This window comes from Panthera tigris, chromosome D3 (assembly GCF_018350195.1).
Source record: "Panthera tigris isolate Pti1 chromosome D3, P.tigris_Pti1_mat1.1, whole genome shotgun sequence".
NCBI classification, from domain to species: Eukaryota; Metazoa; Chordata; class Mammalia; order Carnivora; family Felidae; genus Panthera; species Panthera tigris.
Genome location: NC_056671.1, coordinates 55634036 through 55649597, shown reverse-complemented (window position 1 = coordinate 55649597; position 15562 = coordinate 55634036). Strand labels below are relative to the sequence as shown.

Genomic DNA, 15562 nt, shown 5'->3' with positions numbered 1-15562 from the left:
TAGCCATACTTATATCAGACAAACTAGACTTTAAATTAAAGGCTGTAACAAGAGATGAAGAAGGGCATTATATAATAATCACAGGGTCTATCCACCAGGAAGAGCTAACTATTATAAATGTCTATGTGCCAAATACCCGAGCCCCCAGATATATAAAACAATTACTCATAAACATAAGCAACCTTATTGATAAGAATGTGGTCATTGCAGGGGACTTTAACACCCCACTTACAGAAATGGATAGATCATCTAGACACACAGTCAATAAAGAAACAAGGGCCCTGAATGATACATTGGATCAGATGGACTTGACAGATATATTTAGAACTCTGCATCCCAAAGCAACAGAATATACTTTCTTCTCGAGTGCACATGGAACATTCTCCAGGATAGATCATATACTGGGTCACAAAACAGCCCTTCATAAGTTTACAAGAATTGAAATTATACCATGCATACTTTCAGACCACAATGCTATGAAGCTTGAAATCAACCACAGGAAAAAGTCTGGAAAACCTCCAAAAGCATGGAGGTTAAAGAACACCCTACTAACGAATGAGTGGGTCAACCAGGCAATTAGAGAAGAAATTAAAATATATATGGAAACAAACGAAAATGAAAATACAACAATCCAAACGCTTTGGGATGCAGCGAAGGCAGTCCTGAGAGGAAAATACATTGCAATCCAGGCCTATCTCAAGAAACAAGAAAAATCCCAAATACAAAACCTAACAGCACACCTAAAGGAAATAGAAGCAGAACAGCAAAGGCAGCCTAAACCCAGCAGAAGAGAAATAATAAAGATCAGAGCAGAAATAAACAATATAGAATCTAAAAAAACTGTAGAGCAGATCAACGAAACCAAGAGTTGGTTTTTTGAAAAAATAAACAAAATTCACAAACCTCTAGCCAGGCTTGTCAAAAAGAAAAGGGAGATGACCCAAATAGATAAAATCATGAATGAAAATGGAATTATTACAACCAATCCCTCAGAGATACAAACAATTATCAGGGAATACTATGAAAAATTATATGCCAACAAATTGGACAACCTGGAAGAAATGGACAAATTCCTAAACACCCACACTCTTCCAAAACTCAATCAGGAGGAAATAGAAAGCTTGAACAGACCCATAACCAGCGAAGAAATTGAATCGGTTATCAAAAATCTCCCAACAAATAAGAGTCCAGGACCAGATGGCTTCCCAGGGGAGTTCTACCAGACATTTAAAGCAGAGATAATACCTATCCTTCTCAAGCTATTCCAAGAAATAGAAAGGGAAGGAAAACTTCCAGACTCATTCTATGAAGCCAGTATTACTTTGATTCCTAAACCAGACAGAGACCCAGTAAAAAAAGAGAACTACAGGCCAATATCCCTGATGAATATGGATGCAAAAATTCTTAATAAGATACTAGCAAATCGAATTCAACAGCATATAAAAAGAATTATTCACCATGATCAAGTGGGATTCATTCCTGGGATGCAGGGCTGGTTCAACATTCGCAAATCGATCAACATGATACATCACATTAACAAAAAAAAAGAGAAGAACCATATGATCCTGTCAATCGATGCAGAAAAGGCCTTTGACAAAATCCAGCACCCTTTCTTAATAAAAACCCTTGAGAAAGTCGGGATAGAAGGAACATACTTAAAGATCATAAAGGCCATTTATGAAAAGCCCACAGCTAACATCATCCTCAACGGGGAAAAACTGAGAGCTTTTTCCCTGAGATCAGGAACACGACAGGGATGCCCACTGTCACCGCTGTTGTTCAATATAGTGCTGGAAGTTCTAGCATCAGCAATCAGACAACAAAAGGAAATCAAAGGCATCAAAATTGGCAAAGATGAAGTCAAGCTTTCGCTTTTTGCAGATGACATGATATTATACATGGAAAATCCGACAGACTCCACCAAAAGTCTGCTAGAACTGATACATGAATTCAGCAAAGTTGCAGGATACAAAATCAATGTGCAGAAATCAGTTGCATTCTTATACACTAACAATGAAGCAACAGAAAGACAAATAAAGAAACTGATCCCATTCACAATTGCACCAAGAAGCATAAAATACCTAGGAATAAATCTAACCAAAGATGTAAAAGATCTGTATGCTGAAAACTATAGAAAGCTTATGCAGGTAATTGAAGAAGATATAAAGAAATGGAAAGACATTCCCTGCTCATGGATTGGAAGAATAAATATTGTCAAAATGTCAATACTACCCAAAGCTATCTACACATTCAATGCAATCCCAATCAAAATTGCACCAGCATTCTTCTCGAAACTAGAACAAGCAATCCTAAAATTCATATGGAACCACAAAAGGCCCCGAATAGCCAAAGTAATTCTGAAGAAGAAGACCAAAGCAGGAGGCATCACAATCCCAGACTTTAGCCTCTACTACAAAGCTGTCATCATCAAGACAGCATGGTATTGGCACAAAAACAGACACATAGACCAATGGAATAGAATAGAAACCCCAGAACTACACCCACAAACGTATGGCCAACTCATCTTTGACAAAGCAGGAAAGAACATCCAATGGAAAAAAGACAGTCTCTTTAACAAATGGTGCTGGGAGAACTGGACAGCAACATGCAGAAGGCTGAAACTAGACCACTTTCTCACACCATTCACAAAAATAAACTCAAAATGGATAAAGGACCTGAATGTGAGACAGGAAACCATCAAAACCTTAGAGGAGAAAGCAGGAAAAGACCTCTCTGACCTCAGCCGTAGCAATCTCTTACTCGGCACATCCCCAAAGGCAAGGGAATTAAAAGCAAAAGTGAATTACTGGGAACTTATGAAGATAAAAAGCTTCTGCACAGCAAAGGAAACAACCAACAAAACTAAAAGGCAGCCAACGGAATGGGAAAAGATATTTGCAAATGACACATCGGACAAAGGGCTAGTATCCAAAATCTATAAAGAGCTCATCAAACTCCACACCCGAAAAACAAATAACCCAGTGAAGAAATGGGCAGAAAACATGAATAGACACTTCTCTAAAGAAGACATCCGGGTGGCCAACAGGCACATGAAAAGATGCTCAACGTCGCTCCTTATCAGGGAAATACAAATCAAAACCACACTCAGATACCACCTCACGCCAGTCAGAGTGGCCAAAATGAAGAAATCAGGAGACTATAGATGCTGGAGAGGATGTGGAGAAACAGGAACCCTCTTGCACTGTTGGTGGGAATGCAAATTGGTGCAGCCGCTCTGGAAAGCAGTGTGGAGGTTCCTCAGAAAATTAAAAATAGACCTACCCTATGACCCAGCAATAGCACTGCTAGGAATTTATCCAAGGGATACAGGAGTACTGATGCATAGGGGCACCTGTACCCCAATGTTTATAGCGGCACTCTCAACAATAGCCAAATTATGGAAAGAGCCTAAATGTCCATCAACTGATGAATGGATAAAGAAATTGTGGTTTATATACACAATGGAATACTACGTGGCAATGAGAAAAAATGAAATATGGCCTTTTGTAGCAACATGGATGGAACTGGAGAGTGTGATGCTAAGTGAAATAAGCCATACAGAGAAAGACAGATACCATATGGTTTCACTCTTATGTGGATCCTGAGAAACATAACAGAAACCCATGGGGGAGGGGAAGGAAGGAAAGAAAAAAAAAAAAAGAGGTTAGAGTGGGAGAGAGCCAAAGCATAAGAGACTGTTAAAAACTGAGAACAAACTGAGGGTTGATGGGGGGTGGGAGGGAGGGCAGGGTGGGTGATGGGTATTGAGGAGGGCACCTTTTGGGATGAGCACTGGGTGTTGTATGGAAACCAATTTGACAGTAAATTTCATATATTAAAAAATAAAAAAAACAAAACAAAACAAAACAAAACAAAACAAAAAAAAAAGGAAGATGTAGTATATATACACAATGGAATACTACTCAGTGATAAAAAAGAAAAAAAAAAATAATCTGCTTACTGACCCTGTCCTTCCTGACCAAGATACCTGCTTTGCTCTTGCCAGTATCTCTTCTAAGGGCTGAGTCTTCTCAATCTTTGCTTTGCCAGCCGTTGGCAGGGTTTCCTGATATGAACCACCAATGCTGATTATGTGCATGCTCCAGTCTCTAAGTATCACATAATCCTGGATTCCTCACTAATTCATTTACAAACCCTATTTGGCCCATGTTGGATTGCCTTGATTCTATCTGCCTCGTGAAACTTCTGCTTGCCGTGTCGAGAATCCACTCCAGATGTGCCATTGGGTTTATCTGCGCAGTGTCTGGTCCTTCCAAACATGTAGCTCTGGTTCAAAAATATGACTGTCTTCATCTGTCCTTTCTTCCTAATTAGCAAGATGTGCCCTGCTATGTAACATCATTACCTTGTCCTTGGAGTTGTGAAACAACTTATTTGCTCTCCTTGTACCCAGATATCCTTTGCTGTTCTCAAAGTATCCAGCTGACTGAAGCTGGACTAACCTTCAAAGCACACAGCTCTTGATTCTTTACTCCTTACTCACCGATGGTCCATGCTTCCCTGTTAGATGATGTCCAATATTCCAAAGCCTGTATTGGAAGTTTCTCTGTAACCTGACCCTCTTTAGACAAATGATCTTACTCCCAGACGCACCCTGAAGGGTGAACTCCTTCAGGCCCGTCTACACTAGCTTCTTACCAGTTATATTCTTTCTTTTCGTTCTGCCATTGCTTGGACTCTTTCACTCAGAGGAACCATCTTCCGTTCTCCCCTCCTACAATCAAATACCACCTTTTCTTGAGTCCCAATCAAGTTCCATCTTTCTCAGAAGTCTTCTCTAACATTGCCCCTGTCTTGATTCTTCTTTTCTTCTCAACTCCTACAGCTTTTTAAACAATACCACTTACTTTGATAGTGTACTTGATTATGTAGCTAATTAAAATATATTAGACACAGTTCAGTTAATGATGTCCACAGAGTGAGCCCAATCAGAAACCTGGCAGTCATTCTAGAACTTTCTCCAATCCTTCCATATCATATACTTATCAGTTGTTCTCCCCAAAAATGTCCTGAATTCATCTCTTTCTCTCTATGTGTTCTTCTCCTGTTAAAGTATTCCTCATTTCTCTCTTGATTAGCTGAACCTCCCTCCTAACTGGCCTTCCTCTCTTCAGTCTTAACTCATAAGCACCTATACTCCATGTAACCACCAGAGCAATCTTTCTAAAAGGCAAATTCTCCTTCTTTTGCTCTTAGGGCAAAATCTGAAGTCACTCAATTATCTCAAAAGACCTGTATATTCTGGCCTCAGCCTACTTCCCCAACTTTACTTTTAAGGTTTCGCCACCCTATCCCATGTCCTTTGTGCTGCATGCTCCAGGCACTTTGAACTCCTTGTAGTTCCTCTGTGAGCATACTCTATCCTTGCCCAGGGGCTTTGGACCTGTTAGTCTCCCTCTGCTGGGAAACACTGCTTCCCATCTGGCTCCCTTCTCCTGGTTAATGCTGTTCTTTCCAGTCTCAGCCTAGACATCATGTGCTTAGAAAAAGATTTTCTGAATCACCAAATTAGGGCTGGTCACCCCAATTTTATTCTTCTATATCACAGTTTATGATTCTTTTCATACAACTTACCATACTGGTTATCATTGTTCCTTTACTGCCACCAGATAGTAGATGTCTTAGAAGTAATGGCTGTGTCTGTCTTATCCAGTATTATATTCCCACTGCTCATCACAGTTCTAGGCAAAAAAGATAGACATATAGTAAATAATTATTGAAATAAATTAATGGAAGAAGGGGAGGAAGAATGGAGAAAAGGGTGAAAGAAAGGTAAGTGGGAGAGGGAGGGAAAGATTGCTCTCTCATCTAAACTATGAAGTCTTTAAAGCAGGCAGTATCGAAAACTTATACTTCATTTGAGTTACACACTCTTGTGTTAATTGAATAATAACAGCCAAGACATACTTAGAGTCTTTGTAGAGGTTCTCACTGATGGAAACTCCAGCCCCTAGATATCCACAAGTCAGCCTCCCTCACTTTATTCTACATTCTACTCCAGTACGGCAACTCTTAGACTTTTGATTCCATCCACCCCATTCCCTTTCCCAGCATGCACTGTCACATCTTCCTCCTATTTCTTACGTAGCATCGATTGGCTCCTAAAACACTGCATTAGTTTTCTATTGCTACATAACAATGTACCACAAATTTAGCAACTTAAAACAGTATTCATTTATTAGCAAACATTTTGTAGGTCCCAAGTTCAACATGGTGTGGTTGAATGCTCTGCTTAGGTTTGAAATCACGGTATGAGCAGGGCTGAATTTTCATCAGGAGACTCTGGAGAAAATCTGGGCTCATTCAGGCTGTTGGCAGAAATCAGTTCATTGCAGTTGTAGAAGTGGGTCTTAGTGCTTTGGCTGGCTGTCAGCCCGAGGCTTCTCTCTGCTCCTGGAGGACACTATCATGCCCTTGCCACATGGCCTCCTTCATCATCAGCATCAGAGAATGTTACTCACATCAAGTTCTGCCACACTTGAAATCTCTGGCTTTCCTGTGTCTGACCTCCACATGCAGATAAAAGGTTTATGTTATTAAGTCAGGCCCATCCAGATAATCTCCTTATCTTAAATTCAACCAATTTGGGACCTTAACTACATCTACAAAATCACTTTTGCCTTATAAGATAACATAGTCACAGGAGTGATTTCGCATTTCTACCTCAACCCACGACCAGGGGATTACATAAGAACAAGAGTCATTGGAGGATATCTTACAATGCTGTCTACCACAAATAACATGCAATATCCTTGTTTATTATTATTATTATCATCATTATTTTGGTGTCAGTCTCCCTCCATTAGAGGGAAAGTTTAATTGCTTAATGAGGACTGGGATTTTTGCATGTTTGGTTGACTGCTATATCTGACTGGTGCTTGGAATAGTGTCTGGATAATGTCACAGATATTCAATAAATACATCTTAAGTGAATGAATGTTTCAGATACACAAATATTAATTCTTTTTATAAGTCTTGAAGGTATTTTGAAAAACATTTGAGATTGCAGAAATGAAGTTCTAATATCTAAGTGGATTATTTTTATAGTAAGTACTTCATAATCAATTTTTTTTACATCAGAAGAGATCATTGTGATGGTAATTTTCTAAGTATGTTCCCCTTTGGTCACCTTGAGCATGAGGCAGAGGTATCCCAGCTGATAATGAGACAATTCATAGTAACTTTCATGAAACACCAGTGTCATGTTTTGTCTTCTTTACTCTCTCTTTCTGACCTTGAAACACCAGATGTTGGCATACTTTTTCTCTTTCTCTCTCTGTGTCTCTCTCCAAATATTACTAGGACACTAGTAAGAATTGATTTAGCATGGCTTTAATTCAGCTCAGTCTTCAAGCCTTGAACTCTGGTTGGCCTAATTAAGGAATTAGTTATGCATGTAAGGTGGGAAATCAGGTTTACATATAGTAGTCGAAGATAAAATAAAAAGTGAAGATATAGCACAAGTACGATTAAAATGAAAGGAATATATTAAGGTGAATATATCTGGTAAAATAACATATTCTACAAAAGGAAAGGAATATATTATGAAACACATACCTAAATATGAAGCAGTTACATGTCATTATAGAAACAAGATTTTTAAGAATGGGAATCAATTTCTCTTTTATCACATGCTTGAATTTTTCTACTCACAATTATTTTGACTTGTTATTTAGATAGCACACATGGAGTTGACTTTTTAAGTGGACCATATTGTATCAGTGGTTCTGTATATATGCAAACCTGTGCATGTTATATCAGTTATGGCTATATGACTGTGCTAATATCCTTAAGTTTTATTTATGTTGTCACAAATAGCAGGATTTCCTCCTTTTTTAAAAGGATGAATACTACTTCATTGTGTGTGTGTGTGTGTGTGTTTATCACATTTTTAAAATCCATTATCCATTGATAGGCACTTAAGTTGTTTCCAGCAACTTACTTCTTAATAATCAATGGATCGCAGAAAAAAATGGAACAGGCTTCAAGACAGAACTACCAAGAAGCATGAAGGATCTGAGTTTTTATCCCACTTGCAAGTTAACAAATTAGCTTCAGCACAGTTTCTAAAATGCTGGGTTAGAGATGGAGGTCTTCGTTACTCATGGCACTGCAAGCAGCATGAGCATCAGTATATTTGCATCAGTTCCTCTTGACCCCCATTCCCAGGGGGTCAAAATGGAGGAGCGGAACCAAATGAATGCCAGAGGTTGCGTGGCAGAAGAATAACTCTGAGCTTAGGGAACCAGAATCTTTTATGATAGGTAGTAAGTATGACTGCTTTGCTTTAGATGAAGACATTTTCTCTGTTTCCAAGGTTGCTTGCTATTTATTCTTCACAAAAATATGCCATCAGTGCCTTGCTTCGATTTGCAGAAATGTGAGAGACCCATGGAGAATCATCTCCTCACCTACCATGAGGAGTGTGGTGAGATGAAACCCTTTATTTGTCCCACCTTTGAAATTTGTTGCACCATTCATACCAAGGCTGTGCTCTTCCTGGGTTTCCTGAGCTGCTCCCCACCAATTAGCAAGCACAGCAGGGAGCAGACTGGACCTTTCCTACTCAATGGAACTCTCTTTCCATATTACTTTCAATTACTTTCAATTTCAATTACTCTAATGACTAATATTTACTCTGGGGCTCCCTGTCAGCTTTGTTGTGATTTTCTCAAAATTGTAATTCAGTCTGAGGCTTTTTCTACCCAATCCTCCTTTCACTTCTTTCACAGGTGCCATATCCCCATCATAATCTGAAGTCTCTCCACATCTATTCCTGTTCCCCCTCCCTTTTTCCTTTCACAGGTGTTTTCCCCAGTAAAATGCTTGTGTATCTAATTATGTACTGACATTTGCTTAGAGAATGTGAACTGACATTGTAGGTACTAAGGGTGGCCTGAGAAAAAAGGCAATAAGACTGGGGTTTGGGATTGGATCACTCACTCTTTAGCTGGAATGTGGTACATAAATAATCCCTTGTAAAAGATGAAACAAGATGATGAATTATTTGCTTAAGAACTCGCTGGTGGTGACCCTGGAAAATATTCCAGTACAGGGGAATGCCTTGCCCAGTGTGATGATAAAGACATTTGAAACGTATTGAGAGAATAATCCCTCCAAAGACAGTGGGGTTGGCTGCTTATTAATAAGTTGTATTGATGACATGCAGAGGGATAATGAGAGACTGAAGACAGTTAAACAATAATTAAAAGTCAGGTGTGAGAGACAGTGCGCTTCTTTGTAAGCTACCAGACACTTACTTCTTGTAGTAGAAGCTCTGATACAAGGAGGAGCAACATAGGACTTAAATATTATAGTCATGGAGCCCCAGAGACATTGAAATGCTAAGGTAACTTCTGTACTTGCTCTAGTTTAGAGATTTTTACCCTAGTGTGTGGAATGGATATTTTCAAGGATTAGGGCTCTGCAGATGATCTTGAACTCCCAGAGTTGCCGAGGTGGCCCACTCCACACCCTTTTAAGTGTTCAAACTTCTTTCCAGGGGAAGACAGTTTCTCTTAAGTCAACAGATTCTCCTTCAGGAGCTACTCCTAACTACTTTCCTGGTTGTCAGGCTGATAACTAGGATGAAAGCCCAACATAACCTGGCTGGGGGGAAGCTGGAATGGTAAGGTAGAAAAGTGATTACACTTCGAAGAAGCTGCCGAAATTGGTAGGAGCCAGGGGAATATTAGCAGGAACTGGAGGGATATGCTTAGGATTGGATTTTGAATGATAAAACATGAGGGCCTTAAAATAAGACTGGAAAATTCAATAATTCTTTGATTTTGAACACTTTCTCAAGGCATAGGACTTTAGCACCATGGCAGAGAACCAGAGAATAGAGCAAACTTACTGCTAGAGAAGTTCTTGCTTGAAATCCTGGAGAAAGCACTGGGCTTAATGAAGTGGAAATAGGTGAGTTGTCATGGTAGATCCTAGGGGATGACATAGAAAAGCAAAGAGTTGTGAATATTATGTTTATTGTGTGAATTTAGAATATTATGTGAATTTAGAAGACACACACGAAGACTGTGTTCTAAAAGAGGGTGTAGGAGACATTCTATTTACTGAGGGCATCAAGAACCCACTGATGAGAGGGGTGCCAGCATTTCTAAGTTCAGTGGTGACTCTTCTCAGCTGACCAGTGCTGATAGTCAGCTACATCAGGCTCCTACCAACTAGGAAGGATGAGTAATTCATCTTCACAATATCTAATATTTATACTGGGAAGGGTTTAACTTCCCCCATTTGCAGAGCCTCAACAAACACCACTATCTGGTAACTTATGGAATGTTTGATCCCTATTCAAGGAATCCCAAACATCATAACATCCAAATAGGGAATTCATTTTATAGTGAAAGAAGTGTGAGATTCAGATCCGTTTTTCGTATAACATACAACATCATCTAGAAGAAGCTAGTCTGATAGAACATAGAATGGCCTATGGGAGGCACAACTGAGGCACCGATTTCAAGGTAACACTTTGTAATTATTGGGTGCCATTCTTCAAGTCACTGTATAGGTACTAATCAGAGACCTCTATATAGCTCTGTTTCCAACAGGAAGAGTTCCTGGGTCTAGTAGCCAATGGATTAAGCAATAGTGGTCCCACTTATCAATCCCAAGGATCCACTAGAAGGCATTGTACCTCCCATTCTTGTAACTGTCAGAGTTGCATGTTGAAAGGTCCTGATCTTCAAAGGGTTGTTTTCCTGACAGGAGACATGGCATGAGCATGTCTGAACTATAAGCTATAGACACTACCTTGGATCTTTTGACTTTTTGTTCCTAGGAACTAAAAGGCAAGGAGTCAATATACTGGTACAGGTAATTGACCCTGATCAACAGGAGGAAGCAAGACTGCTTTTACAGTGGAGGCAGGGATGAATATATGTGGAACCAAGGTGATCAACTTGAGTACCTCTTGGTCCTTCCTGACCAGTTCTAAGTGTGAGTGGACACTGCAATAAGTCCACCAAAAGAAGGGTGTAATTACCCCGTGAGTCACATCCCTCAGCATGGAGAGTTGGGTTAAGTTACTGTCAGGTAGTTGGGGTCCCATGTTGGGTTAGCTGCTAAAATCTTTAGAAGTTGGGTTGGGTAAGCTACCAAGATTTTCAGAGTGATAACTAAGGGTGATGGGAACTTTAAATGAATAGTGGGGAAAGATAATGGACGTCTGGTGTCCCAGAGACCAAATATGGTGATGGAAATTGTAGTTTGTCCCTCTTGGATGGAGAGATTCACAAACATGGTAGAGAAGCTGCTCTCTGAAAATCAATGAAGAAATTGATTTTTGTGGCAGAAGTGGTGGGCTGTGGCACCCTTTGGAGCTTGCCAGTCAGATTCTCCTAAGAGAGAAAACCTCCCATGAGGAGTACAGTCAGCTGATACCTTCAGGATCTGCTGCAGAACTCTTGCCACTGTCTTGCTCTTGTTGGGGATGGTCCTAGGCAATGACTAAACATGGTGAGGATACAGAGCCAAGCCATCTTGCTCACCGAAAGATTCCTCTAACAGGCAATATTTTATACTGAGGCTCCCTTCAGACTTGCCAAGATTTTCAGAGTTCTACCTCAGTCTCCCATTCTCTTTCCACAATATTCCTCCTTTGTTCTCTCCTTTCTCAGGAATCATCATAGCATTTCAGTCTGAAGGTTCTTGAGGTCTTCTGTTTTCTCTGAACTTTCCCCTTTCCTTAATAAATCTCTTGCACATGTAATTTAATTTTAAAATATGCTTTTGGGGAACCTGAGGTGATACAATGACTTATCAAAATTTGTGGTATGCAGATAAAGCCATGCTTAGGGGAACATCTTCACATTATATACTTAAGTTATAAAAGAAGAAAGGTCTAAAATCAATGATGTAATATTCTACTTAAAGACACTAGGCAAAATGCAAATGAAACCCAAAGTATTCAGAGGAAAGAAATAATAAGCAGCAAAACTTAATGAAATAGAAAACATAAAAAACAATAAAAGCAAATCAACAAAACAAAAAGCCTTAAAAATATCAATAAACTTGATCAACTTTTAGTCTACCTCGTCAAGAAAAAATAAAGACAGAGAGAGAGAGAGAGGATACCAGTATCAGGAGTGAAAAAGGAAGCATCACTGCAAATCTGAGAAGCATTCAAAGGATAATAAGAAAATAATCTGAACGATGTATGCTGATAAAGTCAACAAGATGATGTAATGAAACAATTCTTGAAACACATATGCTACCAAAGCTCACTCATGAAGAGATATTTAGCCTGAATAAGTACATATCTATTAAAGAAATTTAATTACTTATCTAAAACCTTTCCACAAAGAAATCCAGACCCAGATGGCTTTGCTGTGAATTCTACCAAACTGTTAGGGAAAAATAATACAAACTGGCAAACTCTGTCTAGGAAATAGAATAAATGGGTATTATTTCCAACTAACTTTGTGAGGCCAGCATTACCCTGGAAAAGAAACCTCCAGATCAATATTCCTCATGAGAATAAATGAAAAAATCCTTTAATCTGAGTTTAGTTAATTGAACACAGCAATAAATATCACTGATCAAGTGATATTTATCCCAGGATAATGCCAGATTGGCTTAACATTAAACAATTGATCAATGCAATTCACTGTATTAGCAGATCATATGATTATCTCCATAGAGAAAAAACATTTGACAAACTTCAATATCCATTCATGATAGAAGTTCTTAGGAAACTTACAAGAGAACTTACTCAACCTGATAAAGGGCATCTATGAAAAACCTATATCTAAAACTATTGTTGATGGTGGAAAACTGAATGTTTCTTCCTAAGATCAAGAACAATATATGGCTACCTGTTCTCACCATTTCTATTGAACATTGTACTGGAGGTCCTGGCCAGTGAAATACAGAGAGAAAAATATATAAAAGGAAAATGCATTGTCAAAGAAGTAAAGCTGTCTTTATTTTCAGTTATGGTGTTATTTTTATAACCTTAAAAAAGCCAATAAAATTTGGGAGTGGCGGGTAAAAATGAATTATATCATATTTTTACCACTTCTACCTATTTTGCTATTAATAAGTGGGTTGAAGCTACAATGTTTGTTTGTTTGTTTATAAAGACAAACTGCAGTGCGGAGAGAACTGATTTCATTGGAGAGAATAATACAAATGTTTGAACCATATTCTTTGCAAACCAAATAGCATCACAATAACAGTGGATATAGAACATATTATCATGCAAAGTCAAACAGTCATGGAAGTGCCACAACTAATCTTTGAAAATAGCCTGATCAATGAAGTATGGGGGAAAGCACATCTGGAAAGAACAAGTGTGGTACTTATTTTCTTCCCTCAGAGTTATCCACAGAATTTAAGCATTAGTTTTAGTATAAGTGATTCAAAATCCAGAAGATAGAATGTAACTGCCATATTCTTTATATTTTATTTATTTTATCAAGAAAGAGAAGAAATATAAACATAATCATGGCTGTGTGACTCATAATTCAGGTTTTAAACATAGATTGCATAAAATTACAGTGGAACAATGAGTAGATACAGGTAGTGACCACTCACAGAGGTGATTTCTGGCTTTTCAACCTCAATTCTCAGACTGGCTTGATAATAATTGTGGCTTATAAATTCTGTTCGAACAAGTTCTAATGGAAATAATGTAATTGTTGTGAGTTTGGATATAACATTATATATTTTGACACCAAGCATTTTCTATCTTGGAATTTTATTGTGAACAGTCAGGAAAACGTTGGCTTGACAAAGGGGTAAGTGCAATTGCTTTAAATACTTTATGCCTTAAACACTATGAAGAAATTGTGCCCTAATTCCTGCTTTACAACTAATGAATAGCCTGGAGTGTTTTACTATAATTTTTCATATTCAGAAATTGACTGTACATGTTCTGAGGAGTGGGTAAACTGCACCTGTGCTGTGTTTCCTATTATTTTAGGAAAGTAAACATAAAGAAAGTGTTCTCTCTGTCAGCATTTTAATCCTGACAACCACCATTTGGGTGTCTGTCCACCTACAACCAATAACCGCCATCTTTGTGGATAATTCTGTGAAGTAGAGAAGGCATGCAAGTCAGGACATACAAACTAGTTTTGCCTGTGTCATATACTTATTTTGTATCCACGGACATTTCATCTTGGTGGGGGGGGTGGTCTCATTTACTTTATCAGTAAAATGTAAATAATAATAATTCTCCCATATATCATAGATATTAAACATGTGAAAATTATTTAGTCTACGTAAATATATCATTAAATGGGCCATTTACCTTTGATGAAATCTTTAGCCTCTCTGTCCTGTCATGGATTTGTATCTTAACATGAGCAAGTAGAGAATAGAGGAAAAAGCACCTTCCTTAGAATCAGGCAGGCCTACATTGGAATCCAAGTTCCACCATTTGCTAGCTGTGAAATCTCAGGCAGTTTACTCAGCCCTTCTGAGTTAATCTGTAACATATGATCAGTAACTTCTTTTGGCGTTTTGGGTGTTAGAGTTAATATATAATGTACCCACTCTGTAGTATATATACTTAATATAGGTGCACTTATTTTTAGATGCATAATCTTCTTTCCTCTGTGCTTCAGGAGAACATAGCAGAGCTAGAAACAGCATGATGAATATCTATCTCATCACTTCATATATTCTGAGCTTCACATGGAGCATGGAGGCAGCATCTGTAGGAATATCACCTCTGCAGAGCAGCGTACTAATATCTGGATGACTTCAAGGAATATGTTTAGCCCTCTACTTCCTCACCTATCAAAGTGGATAACAATACCATCTTCCTGGGGGGTCGAAAGGAATACATACCTGTGCCTGGTATATAGTTAATGATTGATAAACATGTAATTGCTTTACTGAATTTGGTAAGGAAAGAGAGCATTATACCTCTAAAATTACCACTGCCCATCAGTGAATTCATTCTTTCTCTTTCCTGCATTGGATCTCGGACATGTCCCATAGCTTTTTTCATCCTTTTTAGTCAGAAAAATAAATTTCATCTGAGCCATGTAAATATCTCTCTGGGATAATAAGCAAAATTTTTAAATCACTCAAAGTTTCTCCCTTTTCCCCAGTTCAGAGTGGGAAGCCTACAGAGGAGGACAGGAGCAGGACTGATGTTCCCCTCCTGCTTCCTTTCCTTCCCCCATCCCTCCTGCGTTATTAGCTGTCCTCTGTCAGGTAGCCCAGGCTTATGGAGCCCAGGGGAAGAAGACATTAGGGGAAATTCCTGGGTTGCTTGACTGTTTCTTTGGGGGCTGATACACAGTTGTTAATTCTTTCTCTCATGAATGCACTTTCTGTGTTTTTTAGAGATCCCACCAGGGCATCCCTTGTTCACATAATTGCCTTTCTTATGGCTGGCCATTTTCCACTGTCCCTTTACCTGCTGGTGTTCTGGCTTCCACCTAGTTTCACATATTATCTCCTTTGAGATTCCTCTGTTCTTCAGAGAAGTAATCCTCTTGAGAGGAATCCTTTCTAAAATGACCTCAAGCTTGTGTTTTTCCAAAGATTAGCCAAGTTTACCTTGGCCCAA

The 15562-nt window shown here is 38.7% G+C and overlaps 1 long non-coding RNA gene across 1 annotated transcript in view; it reads left to right on the top strand.

Moving 5' to 3' along the window:
• LOC122232447 overlaps positions 1-15021 on the top strand; it is a 43788-nt gene extending 28767 nt beyond the window's left edge. The window contains exon 3 of the long non-coding RNA XR_006209785.1: positions 14607-15021. This is a non-coding gene — a long non-coding RNA (uncharacterized LOC122232447). The remainder of the gene's footprint in view (positions 1-14606) is intronic.
• The last annotated feature ends 541 nt before the right edge of the window (positions 15022-15562 follow it).